The sequence below is a fragment of the Balaenoptera acutorostrata genome, chromosome 15 (genome assembly GCF_949987535.1).
Source record: "Balaenoptera acutorostrata chromosome 15, mBalAcu1.1, whole genome shotgun sequence".
Lineage (NCBI taxonomy): Eukaryota > Metazoa > Chordata > Mammalia > Artiodactyla > Balaenopteridae > Balaenoptera > Balaenoptera acutorostrata.
In genome coordinates this window covers 2721530-2739064 of record NC_080078.1, presented here as the reverse complement: position 1 = coordinate 2739064, position 17535 = coordinate 2721530, and the positions used below count along the sequence as shown (strand labels likewise).

The window sequence follows — 17535 nt, the reverse complement described above, 5'->3', positions numbered from 1 at the left end:
GTGGAGTCAAAGAACGGGTGGCAAATGCCCACTGTGGGCCCCTTTTGCAAACCACTGCCCTTCTGGGCAAGCTGAGATCAACTCTGCCATCAACATTCACAAAAATAACCAGAAAGGCATCATTCGGGTGCTCAACGCCATCCTTGGCTCCATCACTAAAGTAGATTTGACCTTAAATCACGTAGCCACTTTCTTCCCCCATGCAGTCATCCACAAAATTGGTGTGATAAGACTTCCTCTGCTTTCTTTACTGGATGCCATGAAGATTTAGAGCAGTCTTGCAGAAAGAAAAGAGATATGCAGGACCCTCTGCAGCATCTGCACTGGCTGTACTTCAGCTATCCTGCCCCGCAGACCTTCATCCCCTAGGACAGCCAGCTCCCTCCTCTCCCCGTCAGAATCCCAGCCAACAAATGGGGGGGGGCAAAACGTTTTCACATCAGACATTCACAGGATTGGCTTTACCCCATTTTATGTGTGAAAAAGCTGAGTCCCCCAAACGTTAAGTTAGGCCCGCCCAGAATCAGAAAATGATCAAAGAGTATAGCTGGTTCTCAAAGTCAGCTCTTCTCGCTTAAACCCAGAGTGCTTTCCAAAGCCCATCCTGCTCCTCAAACACCTTACACCCACACAGGACCGCTCCTGCTTCTATTTAACGTTCCTCGACCACTTCCATACCCATGATCTCCGCAAATGCTGCCTCTCCTCCCACAAAGAGGGCACCCAGTGGACGCAGGCTGCCAACCGTACCAGCACCTTCTGCCAAGTTCAGCTGGCATTGCCCATCTGTGTGACCTCTGACCCTCCCCAGGCCCGCACTGCCTTGATCTCTCCAGTTCTCAGCTCCTTACGGCCCCAGGCCTGAGGTGCACGAAGGCCCTGGAGTGGGACACACATCCTGCGACTTTCTCTGAGCTCTAAGAACATCCCTTCCTTCCTGGGGTTCCTTTCCCCTCCTTCTTTGTGTGGGAGAACTTCACGTTGGTATGCAATATTTCTGCCTAAAGACCCAGGGATAAGACCAGATGGGAGCAGGCTTGCCGGGATACAGAGTCCCCAGGTGCACATGAAAGTTGAGTCACACTGTGATGGTTGGCTCTCCACGGGTGTGCAGGCGAGGTGCATCCTGGAGCATCACCAGACGCTGCCCTCACGGGCCAGGCCCTGCCTCTAGGTTACGAATGGGACAGTGTTACAAAGTCTTCTTGACTTACTCCGGCAGTAGCCCTTGGCCAGAGCCCAGAGCGTACTTCCTTCACAGGGAATTTGGTGCTTCAGGAGTAGCTTCCATGGATGACACCAGTGCAATTTGGTACTTGTTCAGTGAACAGATAAGTGAATGAATAAATGACCTGTATTTAGGAAGAGTAACACTGATATTGCTAATCTAAAAGAGAAGCTAATAAAAGTCACTTATATTTGACTGTGTAATAAACTACACATTACATGCACAGGTAGAAATGCCTCCCTAATTACCCAGCCAATATTAAGACTGGCTTAAATTTCCCAAGGACATTTTAACTGAGGAAGGAAGGAAGGGAAGATGGAAGGGGCATATCTCCTTGTATTCTATACTACAGGTGCCACTAACCAAGGGCTGAAAATTCACTGCAAAACAACCTAAAGGGGGCTTCCCTGGTGGTGCAGTGGTTAAGAATCTGCCTGTCAATGCAGGGGACATGGGTTCAAGCCCTGGTCTGGGAAGATCCCACATGCCGTGGAGCAACTAAGCCCGTGTGCCACAGCTACTGAGCCTGCGCTCTAGAGCCCGCAAGCCACAACTACTGAAGCCCGCATGCCACAACTACTGAAGCCTGTGCGCCTAGAGCCCATGCTCCGCAACAAAGAGAAGCCACCGCCATGAGAAGCCCGCGCACCGCAACGAAGAGTAGCCCCGCTCACCGCAACTAGAGAAAGCCTGCACACAGCAACGAAGACCCAACGCAGCCAAAAATAAATAAATAAATTTATATTAAAAAAAAAAACCCTAAAAAATCCATAGTTCCAATGAGGTGATGATGAGTTAGTTGCCTGTGAATACTAATGCATGTTCATTTATATAATTAGAGAGGATAACGAGCAGAAGAGAGGACGATAATAACACCACTACATTACATTTACTTACAGGTCAGCAAGTGTTCTCACGTCTGTAATTCTATCCATCAAATGAATGCTCCCCGTAATAATTCCAAGAGCGTGGCGGGGTAGGCAGCCTTATTTCCATTTGAGATATCCCATTACATCATCTTTGTTGGCAACAGTCAAAAGACTTGCCCAAGGTCGCACAGCTACTAAGGGACAAAGCCGAGACTGAGACCTTCATTTTCTGAGTCTCAGCCAAGTGTACGCAGTCCCACACCATCTCCCCAGAACGAGCCAAGTACTACTATTTATTTATTCATCCAAGAAGTACTTATCCATTCATCCCATAAACATTAAGTAAGTATGGCCAAGCCCTGTGCTAAGTTGCTGGGCCTTCAAAGACAAAGAAGTAATCCAATACAAAATGGGCAAAGGTATTGTTAGATTCTGTTTGCTAGTATTTTGTTGGTTACCAGAGTGGGGCAGTGGGAGGCAAGGGGTGAAGGTGGTCCAAAGGTATGAACTTCCAGTTATAAGACAAATAAGTGCCAAGCATGTGATGTACAGCATGGGGACTACAGTTAACAGTACTATATTGTGTATTGGAAAGTTGTTAAGAGAGTAGATCCCAAAAGTTCTCATCACAAGAAAAACACTTTAACTGTGCTCTGAGGAGTATTCGCTAAACTTCTTGTAGTATATATATATATATATATATATATATACGTATACATATATATATATATATATGTATATATATATATATGTATATATATATATATATACACATATACATATATATATATATGTGTATATATATATATATGTATATATATCAAATCATGATGTTGCACATCTTAAAATAATAGTGTTGGGGCTTCCCTGGTGGTGCAGTGGTTGAGAATCCGCCTGCCAATGCAGGGGTCACGGGTTCGAGCCCTGGTCTGGGAAGATCCCACATGCTGCGGAGCAACTGGGCCCGTGAGCCACAACTACTGAGCCTGCGCGTCTGGAGCCTGTGCTCCACAACAAGCGAGGCCGTGACAATGAGAGGCCCGCGCACAGAGATGAAGAGTGGCCCCCGCTTGCCACAACTAGAGAAAGCCCTCGCACAGAAACAAAGACCCAACACAGCCATAAATTAAAAAATAATAATAATAATAATAATAATAATAGTGTTATATGTCAATTATATCTCAATAAAACTGGGAGAAAAAAGACATAGAAAACCTTAATCTACTTCTACAGATTGTAATTAGCAGCAAACAACCAACTATATATGCAAGGGGGATAGACAGATATATGATAGCCATAAAGAAGCATATTATTTAGTAGTACATACTAATAAACGTATTTTAAAATGCCTCCTGGACACTATAAAACTCTTAGAGGAAAACATAGGAAGAACACTCTTTGACATAAATCACAGCAAGATCTTTTTTGACCCACCTCCTAGAATAATGGAAATAAAAACAAAAATAAACAAATGGGACCTAATGAAACTTAAAAGTTTTTGCACAGCAAAGGAAACTATCAACAAGACAAAAGACAACCCTCAGAATGGGAGAAAATATTTGCAAATGAATCAACGGACAAAGGATTAATCTCCAAAATATATAAACAGATCATGCAACTCAATATTAAAAAAACAAACCCAATCAAAAAATGGGCAGAAGACCTAAATAGACATTTCTCCAAAGAAGACACGCAGATGGCTAAGAGGCACATGAAAAGCTGCTCAACATCACTAATCACTAGAGAAATGTAAATCAAAACTACAATGAGGCATCACCTCACACAGATTAGAATGGGCATCATCAGAAAATCTACAAAGAACAAATGCTGGAGAGGGTGTGGAGAAAAGGGAACCCCTTGTACTGTTGGTGGGAATGTAAATTGATACAGCCACTATGGAGAACAGTATGGAGGCTCCTTAAAAAACTAAAAATAGAATTACCAAATGACCCAGCAATCCCGCTACTGGGCATATACCCAGAGAAAACCATAATTCAAAAAGACACATGCACCCCATTGTTCACTGCAGCACTATTTACGATAGCCAGGTCATGGAAGCAACCTAAATACCCATCAACAGATGAATGGATAAAGAAGACGTGGTACATATATACAATGGAATATTACTCAGCCATAAAAGTGAATGAAATTGGGTCATTTGTAGAGATGTGGATGGACCTAGAGACTGTCATACAGAGTGAAGTAAGTCAGAAAGAGAGGAACAAATATCGCATATTAACGCATACATGTGGAATCTAGAAAAATGGTACAGACGAACCAGTTTGCAAGGCAGAAATAGAGACACAGATGTAGAGAACAAATGTATGGACACCAAGGGGGGAAAGTGGTGGGGTGGGGGGGCGGGGGTGGGATGAGTTGGGAGATTGGGATTGACATATATACACTGATATGTATAAAATGGATAACTAATAAGAACCTGCTGTATAAAAAAAATAAAATTCAAAAAAAAAAAGCCTCTTGCTCATAATTGTTGCCATTTCAAAACATAATGTGGATACAGATTTAAGAGCTAAAGAGTGAGGTATGATTCGAATTAACACATTCCAGGCTTGGCAACTTCAGCATTTACTGTTCATTAAAACTACATTTTCGGGCTTCCCTGGTGGCACAGTGGTTAGGAGTCTGCCTGCCAGTGTGGGTTTGAGCACTGGTCGGGGAGGTTCCCACGTGCCGTGGAGCAGCTGGGCCCGTGCACCGCAGCTACTGAGCTTGTGCTCTGGAGCCCGCAAGCCACAACTACTGAAGCCCGCACACGTGGAGCCTGTGCTCTGCAACAAGAGAGGCCACTGCAGTGGGAAGCCCACGCACTGTGGCGAAGAGTGGCCCCCACTCACCGCAATTAGAGGGGGCCCGCGCACAGCAGCAGGGACCCAATGCAGCCAAAAATAAATAAATAAAATAAATAAATTTATTAAAAAGAAACTGTATTTTCATTATCCTAGTCTTTTTTTTTTTAATTTTATTTAATTTTATTTATTTATTTTTGTACCTGTTGGGTCTTCGTTTCTGTGCGAGGGCTTTCTCTAGTTGCGGCAAGTGGGGGCCACTCTTCATTGCGGTGTGCGGGCCTCTCACTATCGCGGCCTCTCTTGTTGCGGAGCACAGGCTCCAGACGCGCAGGCTCAGTAGTTGTGGCTCACGGGCCCAGTTGCTCTGTGGCATGTGGGATCTTCCCAGACCAGGGCTTGAACCCGTGTCCCCTGCATTAGCAGGTAGATTCTCAACCACTGCGCCAGCAGGGAAGCCCATTATCCTAGTTTTAATTAAAGTATTATGTAGAGTTGGTGAGATCCAATTATGTGCAACTGACTTAAGATGTATAATAGGCTAATATTTGTAAAGAAATTCATTATTGTCACTAGATCTGCTCATGTAAAATGAAGTGGTATTTTATTTTCAAATGAAAAATTGGTACATAGAATATTAAACTCTTGTCATTAAAGTTAAACACTACATTGCCAACTCAGATGGAACCAAGTAATTGTAAGATGCCCTTGCCCAGCCCTCAGGCTGTTCCCTTTGCATGGGAATGGTCCTCTGGCTGTGATGTACCCTGAATGCCAAAGCAGCAGGTGCAGTGTCAGCTGCCTGCACATGCCCAGTGACCTTCATTACGTCCATCTGCATTGCATCATGATGCAGGCCTCACACTTAAATACCCGGCTGCTGCCAGGTGTAGCCCATAACCTGGTCTCCTAGTGTTTATAAGGTAACCCTTCACACAACAGCATCACAATGACTAACAACCTGAAAGAAAATGTGAAATTCTCAGAACGACCTTAGCCGTCCTCTCACTATGCACAGTGAGGTTCCAGGATAAAGCACAATGAGCTGGAGCCTTGGTCGGCATTCTGTACACCATTCAACAAAGAGATGCAGTGCTTCCAACCTTTTACCTGCTTCTATGGACATTAATACTAGTCTCCAGGATAATATCAGCTCAGAGGATGGGACTCCTCCTGGTGTGGTTAGAACGACCACAACAAAAAGAACTTTCTAGGCTTTAGAAATCAGCACTTGGAAAAGCCCATGGAGCATGTATAGGAGCTAAGGCAGAGGTGCTGCGCCCCAGGGCTCCAGCACGTTCTCTTCCCCTGGGTCCCTCCTTCCCAGCTGGCTCTAACTCCCGGAAGACGCCTACAGGTATGCACTCAGCCACATCTATACAGGACTTTTTTGAAGCAAGCATCAGGATATGATCGCTACATGCAATGTCATGCAGGTGACATGTAGCATGTACTGTCTTCACATCCTTGAACATTAGGTGGTAAATTACTTCTCACTCCATTATCTCTGGTTAAATCTCCTGACAACTCCAGGAGGAAGAGACCATTCTCCTGCTCCTAAAGGAAGCAGAGGTACCGTGAGGTTACATGACCTGCCCCCAGGATAGAGAGATGCCCCTGGGTGGGCGTCTTAGTCCATTCAGGCCACTATAAAAAAATACCGTAGATTAAGTCATTCATAAGCAAAAACATTATTTCTCACAGTTCTAGAGGTTGGGAAGTCCAAGATCAAGGGGCTGGTGAGAACCCACTTCCCAGTTCACAGACGGCCGCCTTCTCGCTGTGTCCTCATGTGGCGGAAGGGGCGAGGAGCTCTCTGGGTCTCTTTTATAGGGCATTCATCGCAGTATGGGGCTCCACCGTCATGACCTAAGCGCCTCCCAAAGGACCCACATCCTAACACCATCACAGTGAGGATCGGGTTTCAACACAGGAATCTGAGGGGACACAGACGCTCCGTCTACAGCGGTGGGATTCCCAGCTGCAGATGTTGGAGCCCAACGCCCAGAGAAGCAGTCCAAGGAGGTCTTCGCTGTGCTGGTCTACCCAGAGCAAGCCCCTTCCGTGCCACCAGCAGGCACTGTCTAACCACGTCTTCTCTTCCTCCTTCCAAACCCCAGCTCCTCTGCAGCCCAGGTGGCCCAGCTGCCGCGCTGCTTATTCCCGATGTGTCCCCTTCCTCCGCCCACTGACTGAGGAAGGAGGCTCCTGGCTTTCCATCTCCCCCAGCTCCTTCTCCTGCCGTCACCCTGCATGGCTCAGCATCCACGTCTCCGTCCACTCTCACACTGTGGCCTCAGTCCTCCACTGACATTTCCTCCACACCGTCTCAGCCCCGTGCTCACGGTCACCCCCTAAACCTTGCCAGCCCCTGCAGAAATTCCATTCTGAAGTCTAGCCCTCAAATGCCCCATGTCTCAGCCCAGTTTTTCTGGGAAACAGAGCCCTTCCTGATGTGTGTGTCATCACAGGTAAGCAGGAAGGAGGGGCAGGAGGAGAGAGCACAGACCAAGGAGGGCTTGATCCCACTGACTCCAGCTGTGTAGCTGTGCTTGACCCTCAGGAGGACTTCCAAGAAGCTGCATGAAGCTGTGTCCCTCAAGAGTCCAGCTGGGAGAGGTCCATCTGCTGGTCCGCACCCCTCACCTGCATACACCCATCCTGACTCACTAAGGGCCAAAGTCTCCCCCCAGGAATTTAACTTGGCCACCCTCCTGGACGGCATCACCTGATCCTTCCAATGGAAGAGACTGGCTAGAGCAGTCATGGTGGGGATCGGAGGATCTGAGGGGCCCAGAGCACCCACTTCCTCTCAGTCCCCCATTCAGGTATTCTTCCACTTCACAGGCTGCAGTCTCCTGCCTCTGCCGAACTGGACCACCCATCACCTCCTCCCTTACGCGACTCCCAGACAACCAAGAGCCACCTCCCATTTGCAAACCCTCCGCGTGCTTGTTTCTTGGTCCCACGTGACAGGCTACACTTCATCCTTCATTGTACAGCTGCCTTCTCTACAACTTTACTGCGACAATCCATGACCACAAATCGCAAAGGTGCCACTGTGCTCAAATGGTCCCCTAAGTCTAGCGTGTTGCTCAATTTGCTTTCGACTCTCCAGATAATTACTGAATACCTTCACCTCTCTTGTGTCACACTTCACTCTAAACTTATAACCTCGTCCCAATATTCACAGAGGAAATAAAAATCCACAAGAAAACCCTCAGTTTTCCACAAGCATGTCTGCCAGACAACATGCGTCCAAACCCATATCAGGCCCTGTTCTGTAGTGGAAGCTGCCCTTGACTCTATCAAAGGCTGTCCCTTGATGGGCTGTCATACAGAGTGATGAAGCCTGTGGACCACACCACACCGGGGCCCTCGTGCACATGCTGGTGATGTGGGTGCCCATACCACCCAGCCTCTACCTTCTCCGGGGCTCTGCCCCTCACTCACACTCTACTGCGTCCTCACACTCTCCTTCTCTAGGAGAGAATTTCCATTAGCACAGGAACATTCTCTGCTGTTTCCCACGTTAAGGAGAAAACCCAACCCCCTGACCTCACGGATCCTCACCATTTCTCTGCACCCGTTCTCAATAAAAATTCCCAAAGAGTTCTCATCTTGCTGTCTTCACTTTCTTCTCTGTTATTTAAATGTATTGAAATTGCAATTACCAAACATTTCCTAACTAGAGAAAAATAATAAAATGAAGACCAACAATTCCTAACTAGAGAAAAATAATAAAATGAAGACCAACATTTCTAACATTCTATTTCCTCCTAGGTTCAATGTTCCTTTTCCTCAAGCCCATTCTTAGTAGATCTTCCAGCTAGTTCTCAGAAATGTAAATTCTCAGTCTGAAAATGTCTTCCTTTCTCCCTTACTTTTGGATATTAGTTTGGCTGGATATGAAATTCTGTGATGACAGTTATATCCTCAGGTACTATCATCTTCCCTATTATTGCTGTCAACTGTCATCTAATTGCTGTTCCATTGAGGAAATCTGAATTACATGTATTGTTGCTTTTAAGGTTTCTTCTTTGTCTTTGAGGTTCCACAGTTACACTATAATAAGCCTAGATTTGGATTTAGTTTTATTTATCCTATTTGCAGCTTTTTCTGCTTCTTGACTCTGAGGATTCCTCATGTTAGGAAATATTGTAACAATTATCCCTTTGAACATTATCTAGCCCCTACTCTCTCCATTCTTTCTTCCTGGGACCTGTCTTAGGTTTCTACTGATTATCCTCTATATCTCTTTGCCTGTCTTCTGTACTTTCCATCTTTTTATCTCTGTGCCTGACTCTGAGTATTTTCCTCAGACCTACCAGAACAATATTTCTCACTTTAGCTGCAATACTGTCTGCTCTTTCACCCATTCAATTGGTTTTATAAATAAATGATTGTAGTTTTCACTTCAACAAGTTTAGTTTTTCCCTATTTGGTTCTTTTTAAAATCAGCACATTAAATGATGTTCGACATCATTAGCCATTAGGGAAATGCAAATTAAAAACACAATGAGTTGTAATTAAATATCCACTGAGATGGCTAAAATAAAAAAATAGTGACAACATTGAATGCTAGTGAGGAAGCAAAGAAACTGGATCATTTGTACATCGTTGGTGGGATTATAAATAGGTACAGTAACTCTGGAAACAATGTGGCATTTTCTTAAAAAAACTAAACATGCAAATACCATATAACCAGCCACTGCACTCCTGGGCATTTATCCCAGAGAAATGAAGACATGTTCACACAAAACATGTACAAGAATATTTACAGCAGCTTTATTCATAAGGGTGAAAAACTGTACACAGTCCAAATGTCCTTCACCTGGTGAAGGGTTACACAAGCTGTGGTATGTCCACACCATGGAAAACTACACAATAAAAAGGAACCCAGCACTCACACATGCAGTAACCTGAACTAAACAGAGAATTATGCTGAGTGAAAAACGCCAATCCTAAAAGGTTACAGACTGCACAATTCCATTTATAGAACATTCTCTAAATGATAAAATTACAGAAATGGAGAACAGATTCATGACTGCCAGGATTTAGGGTGGGGACAAAGGCTGGCAGAAAGTAGCTGTTGGTATAAATAGGCAATGTGTTTATAAACAAAATGTCCTGTGGTGATGGGACTGTTCTGTGTTTTGAGTGTATCAACATCAATATCCTGGCTGTGATGCTGCACCACAGCTCTACAGGGTCTCACCTGGCTGTGATGCTCTACTACAGCTCTACGGGGTCTCACCTGGCTGTGATGCTGCACCACAGCTCTACGAGGTCTTACCTGGCTGTGATGCTGCACCACAGCTCTACGAGGCCTCACCTGGCTGTGATGCTGCACCACAGCTCTACGGGGTCTCACCTGGCTGTGATGCTGCACCACAGCTCTACGAGGTCTCACCTGACTGTGATGCTGTACTACAGCTCTACGAGGTCTCACCTGGCTGTGATGCTCTACTACAGCTCTACGAGGTCTCACATGGCTGTGATGCTCTACTACAGCTCTACAGGGTCTCACCCGGCTGTGATGCTGCACCACAGCTCTGCGAGCTGGCTGTGATGCTGTACTACGGCTCTACAAGACCTCACCATGTAGGGGAACTGTTTAAAGGGCATATGGGATCTCCCTGTATTACTTCTTAACAACTGTATGTGAATCTATAATTAGCTCAAAATACTAAGTTTAATTAAAAATGAGGAAAAAACAAATAAGGTATGATTTCACTTATATGAGGGACCCACTGGAGTCAAATTCAGAGAGACAGAAAGTAGAAGGGTGGGTGCCAAGAGTGGGGGGAGGGGGGAGCGGAGAGTTATCCTTTAATGGGGACAAAGCTGCAGTTTCACAAGATGAAAGAGTTCCAAAGATTGGTGGTAGTGATGGCCACGCAACAATGTGAATATATTTAATGCCACTGAATTTACAGTGAAAAATAGTTAAGATGGTAAATTTCATGTTACATATATTTTAGCACAATTTCGAAAAATTTTCCAAAGAATAAAACCACAACTCTTCCAAAGACGTCCCACTGTATATGGAATAAAACTCAGATTTCTTTCCAGATTCTGGCACCTCCAGGATCCCATTTCCTTTCTGGGCCCCTTCTCTTTCCACTCTCTTTGCCCGCTGTTCACGAGGCCCTAAGCGCCAGACAACAGTTTAGCAAGTACAACAGGCTTTGTATTTGCCTTTGCATGTATGTGGCCCCGGTGCTCAGAATATTCGTCCTCTAGATGTGTGCACGGCTGCATCTTTCAGACATGAGCCCGAGAGAGCAGTGCAGCACAGAGGCAAAGTGCGGGCTCAAGAATCAAAGGCTCTAACACTAACCAGCGGCTGGCCTCTCTCTGTCGTTGTTCCTTTCAGCAAAGTGACGATAATAACAGTACAACCCATGGGGCTGCTGTGAGGATTCAATGAATCATTATAGAGAAAACACTTAAAACAGTGCCTGGTACTCAAAAAATATTTAATAACAATCATTATTAATACCACCTCGAGAATATCACAGAAATTATGTCGAATGAAAGAAGGCAGAAACAAAAGAGTTCATATGCCATGATTCTATTTATAAGCAATTCTAGCATAAGCAAACTAACCTACGGTAATAGAATGAGATTAGCAGGTGGGGCGGGGCAGGGACCAGGGGTAAGAACTGCCCTAGGAAACTTGCTTAGGATGGTGATTACATCCGCGTACACATTTGTTAAAATTCATCAATCTGTGTGTTTAAAATCTGTACATTGTGTTGTATGTAAATGACAACTCAATAAAGTGTCACCTTAAAATGTCACCTGCATAGAGAGGCGTCCCTGACCACTCGAGGCAGGGTGTCCACCTCCCTCCCCTCCCGCTCAGTTCTCTCCTGTCCCGCCCTCCATTTCCCTCATAGATTTCATCACCCCCAAAAGAGCCCTGGTTATTAAGCTGTTTCCACACTGGGCCGTAACTCAGTGAAGGCAGAAACTTCGATGTCCTCAGGCCCCGTCCTGTCCCGAGTAGCTACCACAGTGCCTGGCCCTGAGCACCCTCCCATGAGCATCGCTGGTGTGAACACCAGAAAGGACCTCAGAGGTCTTTCATGTCACCTTCCTCATTTCTGACATGAGAAAATGGAGGCAAAGGAGAGTAAGTAAGTTTCCCAAGGTCAGAATTAATGGTGGAAGCAAGTCTGGAGCCCGTTATCTCCTAGTCTTTTTTACTTATACCAAATATGGCTCAATTCACACGTAAAGACATACTCTATAAACATTCACAAAATGCCTACAAAACATAATATAAAAATTTTAAAAGCATATTATTTTGAAAACCCAGTTAACTATAAAAATATTATTACAACCAGATCTACTTCATTCAAGCATTAAGTTGTGACTTCCAATACAAGTGCTAATTTAAACAAATCTTTCTTGCAGCAATTGAAATGAAATTGTAGTAGGTTAATGGATGTTCAAGTATTTAAGCATGGACAATCATGAGTCAGACCATTTCTAAGTCACCTGGGATGCTGTTTGCTGCCCATACTTCACAATTCAGATCACTCCTGGCAAGTCATCTCACAAAGCTGACTGGAGGTTTGAAATATTTAATCTATAAACCACGCATTCCTAGGAAAACACATGCCAGGACACTTGTGCTTACACATTCCTGTCAGGTAGGCTACAGGATGCAGTTTGAGCACAAGAGCCTGCAATTAGGCAGAAGAATGGAATTGCACAGGACAAGTTTCTGCGTCCTAATCTGATAACTGCCGACATAAATTACCTCCCGGAGGTCAGAGAAATACTGCACAACATCAACATTCACATTTCATATTCTGAGAAATATAAGGAAACAAAGAACATACATCTAAGCTGAAATAACAGAACAATTTTATTATCAAATTAGACTATATTTGTAAGACAAGGCTATAATCATCTTTGATACCCAAAGACAGCAAACTAACTGTTCGGATTCAGTAAACCAGAAAAATAAACATGCACATTTTTCATCTTCTCAGATACATAAAACCTATAATTACCAATTCATAATTCTGAGTATAACTTACTCTCAATTCTTTCAAAATACTGTTTGCTTTCCCAAGATATATTTCTCCTTCATCAGCACCGTTTTCTCCTGAGGTTTGTTGTGCCATTTTTTCCCCTTTTTTGGTTTTTGATGAGGATGTTTACAGATATTACATGATTTTTCTTCACATTTCTTCATTCATTCATTCAGACTTTCCAATATTGCATTTCTGCTCTGCATAACACCAGGCCCGACAAGAGTTATAAAAACAAAGACGTTTTAGAGGGTCAATACCCAGGGGAGGTGGAAATCACTTGGTGGAGACAGGACCTACGTATACAGTACGGGATTCATGACTCTCACTAGGCTAGTCTCAAGGTGAGATGTTGAGAGAAAGAGCTGCCGAGCCTGGCATGTGCAGGTCGTGGGTATAGACCCTCAGCTTAACTGTTAAGCTCCTGGCCTGAGACTGTGCCTTTGTCCCACCTCCCCACCTTATTAGTTCCCTATGGAGTCTGCTACCTTCACCCTTTGCCATGTTACCTAACAAATTCAACTGTTCCAGGCATTAGGACCTGGATGTCCTTGGGAGGCCATGGAAGTGCCGCCCTGCTCCCTGCTCCTTGGGCCTCGGGAGCAGCCCTGGTTTCCACCCTGTCCTCTCCTTCTGGTGGTCTGGTTCTGTAGTTCTCTAAATACTCCAACATATTTTCTTTTTGCTTAGCCAGAGCCATCCTCTGTAACTTGCAGCCAAAGGCATCTTACGTGAAACGATGGAACTCTTTGGGCTTCGCTAACTGGCTTATGTAGTCCATACACAGCTTTAAAGACCTATAAATATCAATACAGCAACAACCCCCAAGTTTAACCAAGATCTCTTTGCTAATCTTGAGTCTGATATATACAACTATCTAACGACTGGACCCCCTTGGCCGCCTACTAGCACATCACACTTAACATGTCCGACACGAATTTCAGACACCACCACCAACCCCCCACACACAAACACAACACTGTTTCACCCCAAATCGTCTCCCCATTTCAGAAAATGGTAACTCCATCCTATCAGTTGCTGAGGTCAAAATTCTTAAGAGTTACCCATGGCTTCTCTCCTCTCATCCAATCCAATGGGAAATCCCACTGTTTCTACTTTCAAAATATATCAGCATCTGACACTTCTCACCACCCTGATCCGAGCCACCTGAATTACTGCAGAAACCCCTCACAGGCCTCCTGGCTTCTGATTCCGTCACCCTACAGCCTGTTCTTAACATAATTCTTTTTTTTTTTTTTTAATAAATTTATTTATTTATTTCTGGCTGTGTTGGGTCTTTGTTGCTGCATGCGGGCTTTCTCTAGTTGCGGAGAGCGGGGGCTACTCTTCGTTGTGGTGCACAGGCTTCTCACTGCAGTGGCTTCTCTTGTTGCGGAGCATAGGCTCTAGGCACGTGGGTTCCAGTAGTTGTGGCTCGTGGGCTCAGCAGTTGTGGCGCAAGGGCTTAGCTGCTCCGCGGCATGTGGGATCTTCCCGGACCAGGGATCGGACCTGTGTCCCTTGCATTGGCAGGCGGATTCTTAACCACTGTGCCCCAGGGAAGTCCCTGTTCTCAATATAATTCTTAATAGAAGAACCCTAAGTGAGACTGCATCACTCCTCTGCTCAGATCCTCAGAGCAAACGCCCAACTCCTCGCTATGGCTAAGTAATCTGGTTCTGGAATCTGGCCCCACGGCCCTGATCACCTCATCTGCAGCCCTCTCCCTGGCTTCACACCAGCCCCACTGGCCTCCCTGCTGCTGCTCAAACACCCTGGCACGGTCCTCCCTCAGAGCTTTCACACGTGCTCTTCTCACCAATACACCCCCATGCCTCACTCCCTGGATGCATTCAGGGCTCTGCTCATAGTTTAGTATCCGAGAGGCCTTCTCTGATTTCATGTCTAAAATGGCCACCTCCCCATCCTGCACCCCTACTCTGTCACCCTGCTCTGTTTTCTCCTTACTACGTATCATGAGCTGGCATATCATACACTCATCAGGTTGGCATCTGTTTCCTTCCAGTTGGATGTAGGTTCCCTGAGGACAGGATCTTTCTTTTGTTTACTGCTGTCTATTCAGAGTACGCCCTGCACAAAGACTTGGTGAATGAATGAAAAAAAGTGCCCCAATTGCAGTCAGAACTGTGTTAGTTTTTCATTCATCCTTTCTCATGTGAATGTGAAGGAGCTCAGGTACCACCAGCAGGTACCACTACTCTTCTGGAAATGATGATGAATTTCTGCTATTTTTCCTACACAGTCTATTCTTCGTTCAGCAATATGTAGCTGAAGAACAAGGAGGCCGCCCCGGACAGGGTGCCAGACTCCACACGTGGTCATCACCCCTGCGTCTCCTGTTGCCCTCCGCCCTGCGCTAAGGTACCTGATGATCCCTGGATCGAGATAATGTCTGTCTCCATCTCCCACTAGACCTCTGAATTTAATAAAGTCCATGCCTTAACTGGAAGGCCACATTTGCCTTCTCTTTGCCAACAATTTCTGAAGATAGGGACCAACAGACCTAATACAGAAAGGATAAACAATGCACACGCAGGGATGCTCACTGTTGACGGTGTGTGTGTGTGTGTGTGTCTGTGTGTGTCTCTGTGTGTGTGTGTGTGTCTGTGTGTGTGTGTGTGTGTCTGTGGCTCATGGCAAACGCAGGTTAACCTACAGCATTTCAAATTGAAACCTGGTGTTCTAAAAAAGGAGAAAAAAAGTTGAAAGCAGTGTAAGGAGAAAGTAAATCAAAAGCACGAAGAAGGTTCAGCAAAATAAAGTGAAAAGAAGAATTAGCCTGATGCAGAAGAGAGCATGAGATTTAGAGCCAGAAAGGCCTGGGTTTGAGTCGCAGCTCTGCCATTTGTCAGCCGTGTGCCCTTGGGTGGGTCATTTAACATCTCCAATCTTCAGTTCTGATAGCTAATTATACCTGCCTCAGAAGGCAAATGTGAGGATTACAGAAGATATGTTTAAAAGTAGTACTCTATAAATAATAGCTGCTGTTAAAATTATTAATAGACTATTCAACTAATTTTTCAAGTTGAGGAACATTAAACTTACTGTTTCCCTTGAAAATGAAAAAAAGCCTAAAGCTCACAGTTTTAAGGTCATGAGATAATATTAAAAAATACGGGGGCGGGGTGGCAAGATGAGGCTCTCCCTCCCCATGACAAAGGTACGTCTCTCCCCTGTGTTAGGGAGCTGACCTCAGACAACCAGGTTAAAAGGAGGAGGAGAGGCTTGACCTGTTTCGACAGGTGCGAAACACTTTGAGCCAGACGTTCCATTTTGAAATGATACCTGGTGGCACAGATCTAATGCCATCTGAGTTCTGTCTGCCAACCGTCTGGGCAGAGGCAATGCATACATGCCCTTCCATCTGATGTCCAAGCTGAACTTTATGAGATGTGTAAAGCAATACATCTTTGAATGATGCATAAACTTGTGGAGAAAACCATGCAAGTGCTGATTTATGGTATCTTGCACAGCAGGTACTTAATACATATGGGGGTGATGACGAGGTGGAAAATAAGAAACTAAAAAGGGCCTTGAGAAAGTGTAAATACCCATCATCAGCCTCATCTCATCTCTTAAGAAAAAAGCTATACAGGCATATTATTCCACTGAGACTGGAGATTCATCAGTAGCTTCCTGGTTGTAAGCAGACCATTTGTTTGCTATGACACTAAGTTAAAGCCCTACTAGCGTCTTTGCCTTATTAGCTCACCAGGAATTAAACAGTCTTTAGCAAGAACTTGCAGGTTAAAAAAAAAACAAGCTTATAAAATTAAGAGTTATTTCATTCTGTATCCTTTTATACTTCTTGAGTAAATGTTGTTTCACGAACATAGCTAGACCATAGGTTAACAAATGAATTACTCTGTAGTTGTTTGCTACTGAGTTAAAATAATCCTTCCACCATTGACATGTTAGAAGCTCCAGTGTTTGAGAGGAAGCCTAATTCAATCTACCCGCCCCTCCTTGTACCAACTCTTCCCCAGCACTCACCCCACCTTTGCCCAGCCACACTGTGCTTGATCAACACTAGGACCTTCCAGAATATTTCACAAGACTCTCTCTCAGCTGCCTTTTTTTTCAGCCTAACAGTCTTCTAAGAGAATGAGAAATTGATCCTCGTCTTTGTTTCACCCTAACTCCAGAGGCATTTGTTATAGTTGGAATGAATATAAAGGTGGATACCTAAGCAACTTCTAATAAAATAAAGAAAAAGGATAGAAGTTATCCCATTTTCCAAGGTAATTTATATTTTTACTAGAATCTTAAAATATGGATTTTACATATTTCAATATTTTTCCTGTTCCCAATAACCAAAACAGAAACATTTGCTAAATAAGCTTAAGAATTGTGTAGGCTCACGCAGAGCTCTGACGCCCAAGTGGGAGAGCGGGGACACTGGGCTTAGAGAAGGGGCTGCATGGACGCTCAGGCGGGGAGAAGGAACATCTGAAAATTGTTCAGCAAGTTGCCTTTACATATCCTTTTTGGGGGAAAAAAAGCGCATTTTCTTCTCACAATTTTTTTTTGTCTGAGTGCAACCATCTGATGGCATAAAT

At 44.6% G+C, this 17535-nt stretch overlaps 1 protein-coding gene across 8 annotated transcripts in view; it reads right to left on the bottom strand.

Moving 5' to 3' along the window:
- SDK1 (sidekick cell adhesion molecule 1) overlaps positions 1 to 17535 on the bottom strand; it is an 838709-nt gene that overhangs the window by 507767 nt on the left and 313407 nt on the right. The window lies entirely within an intron of this gene.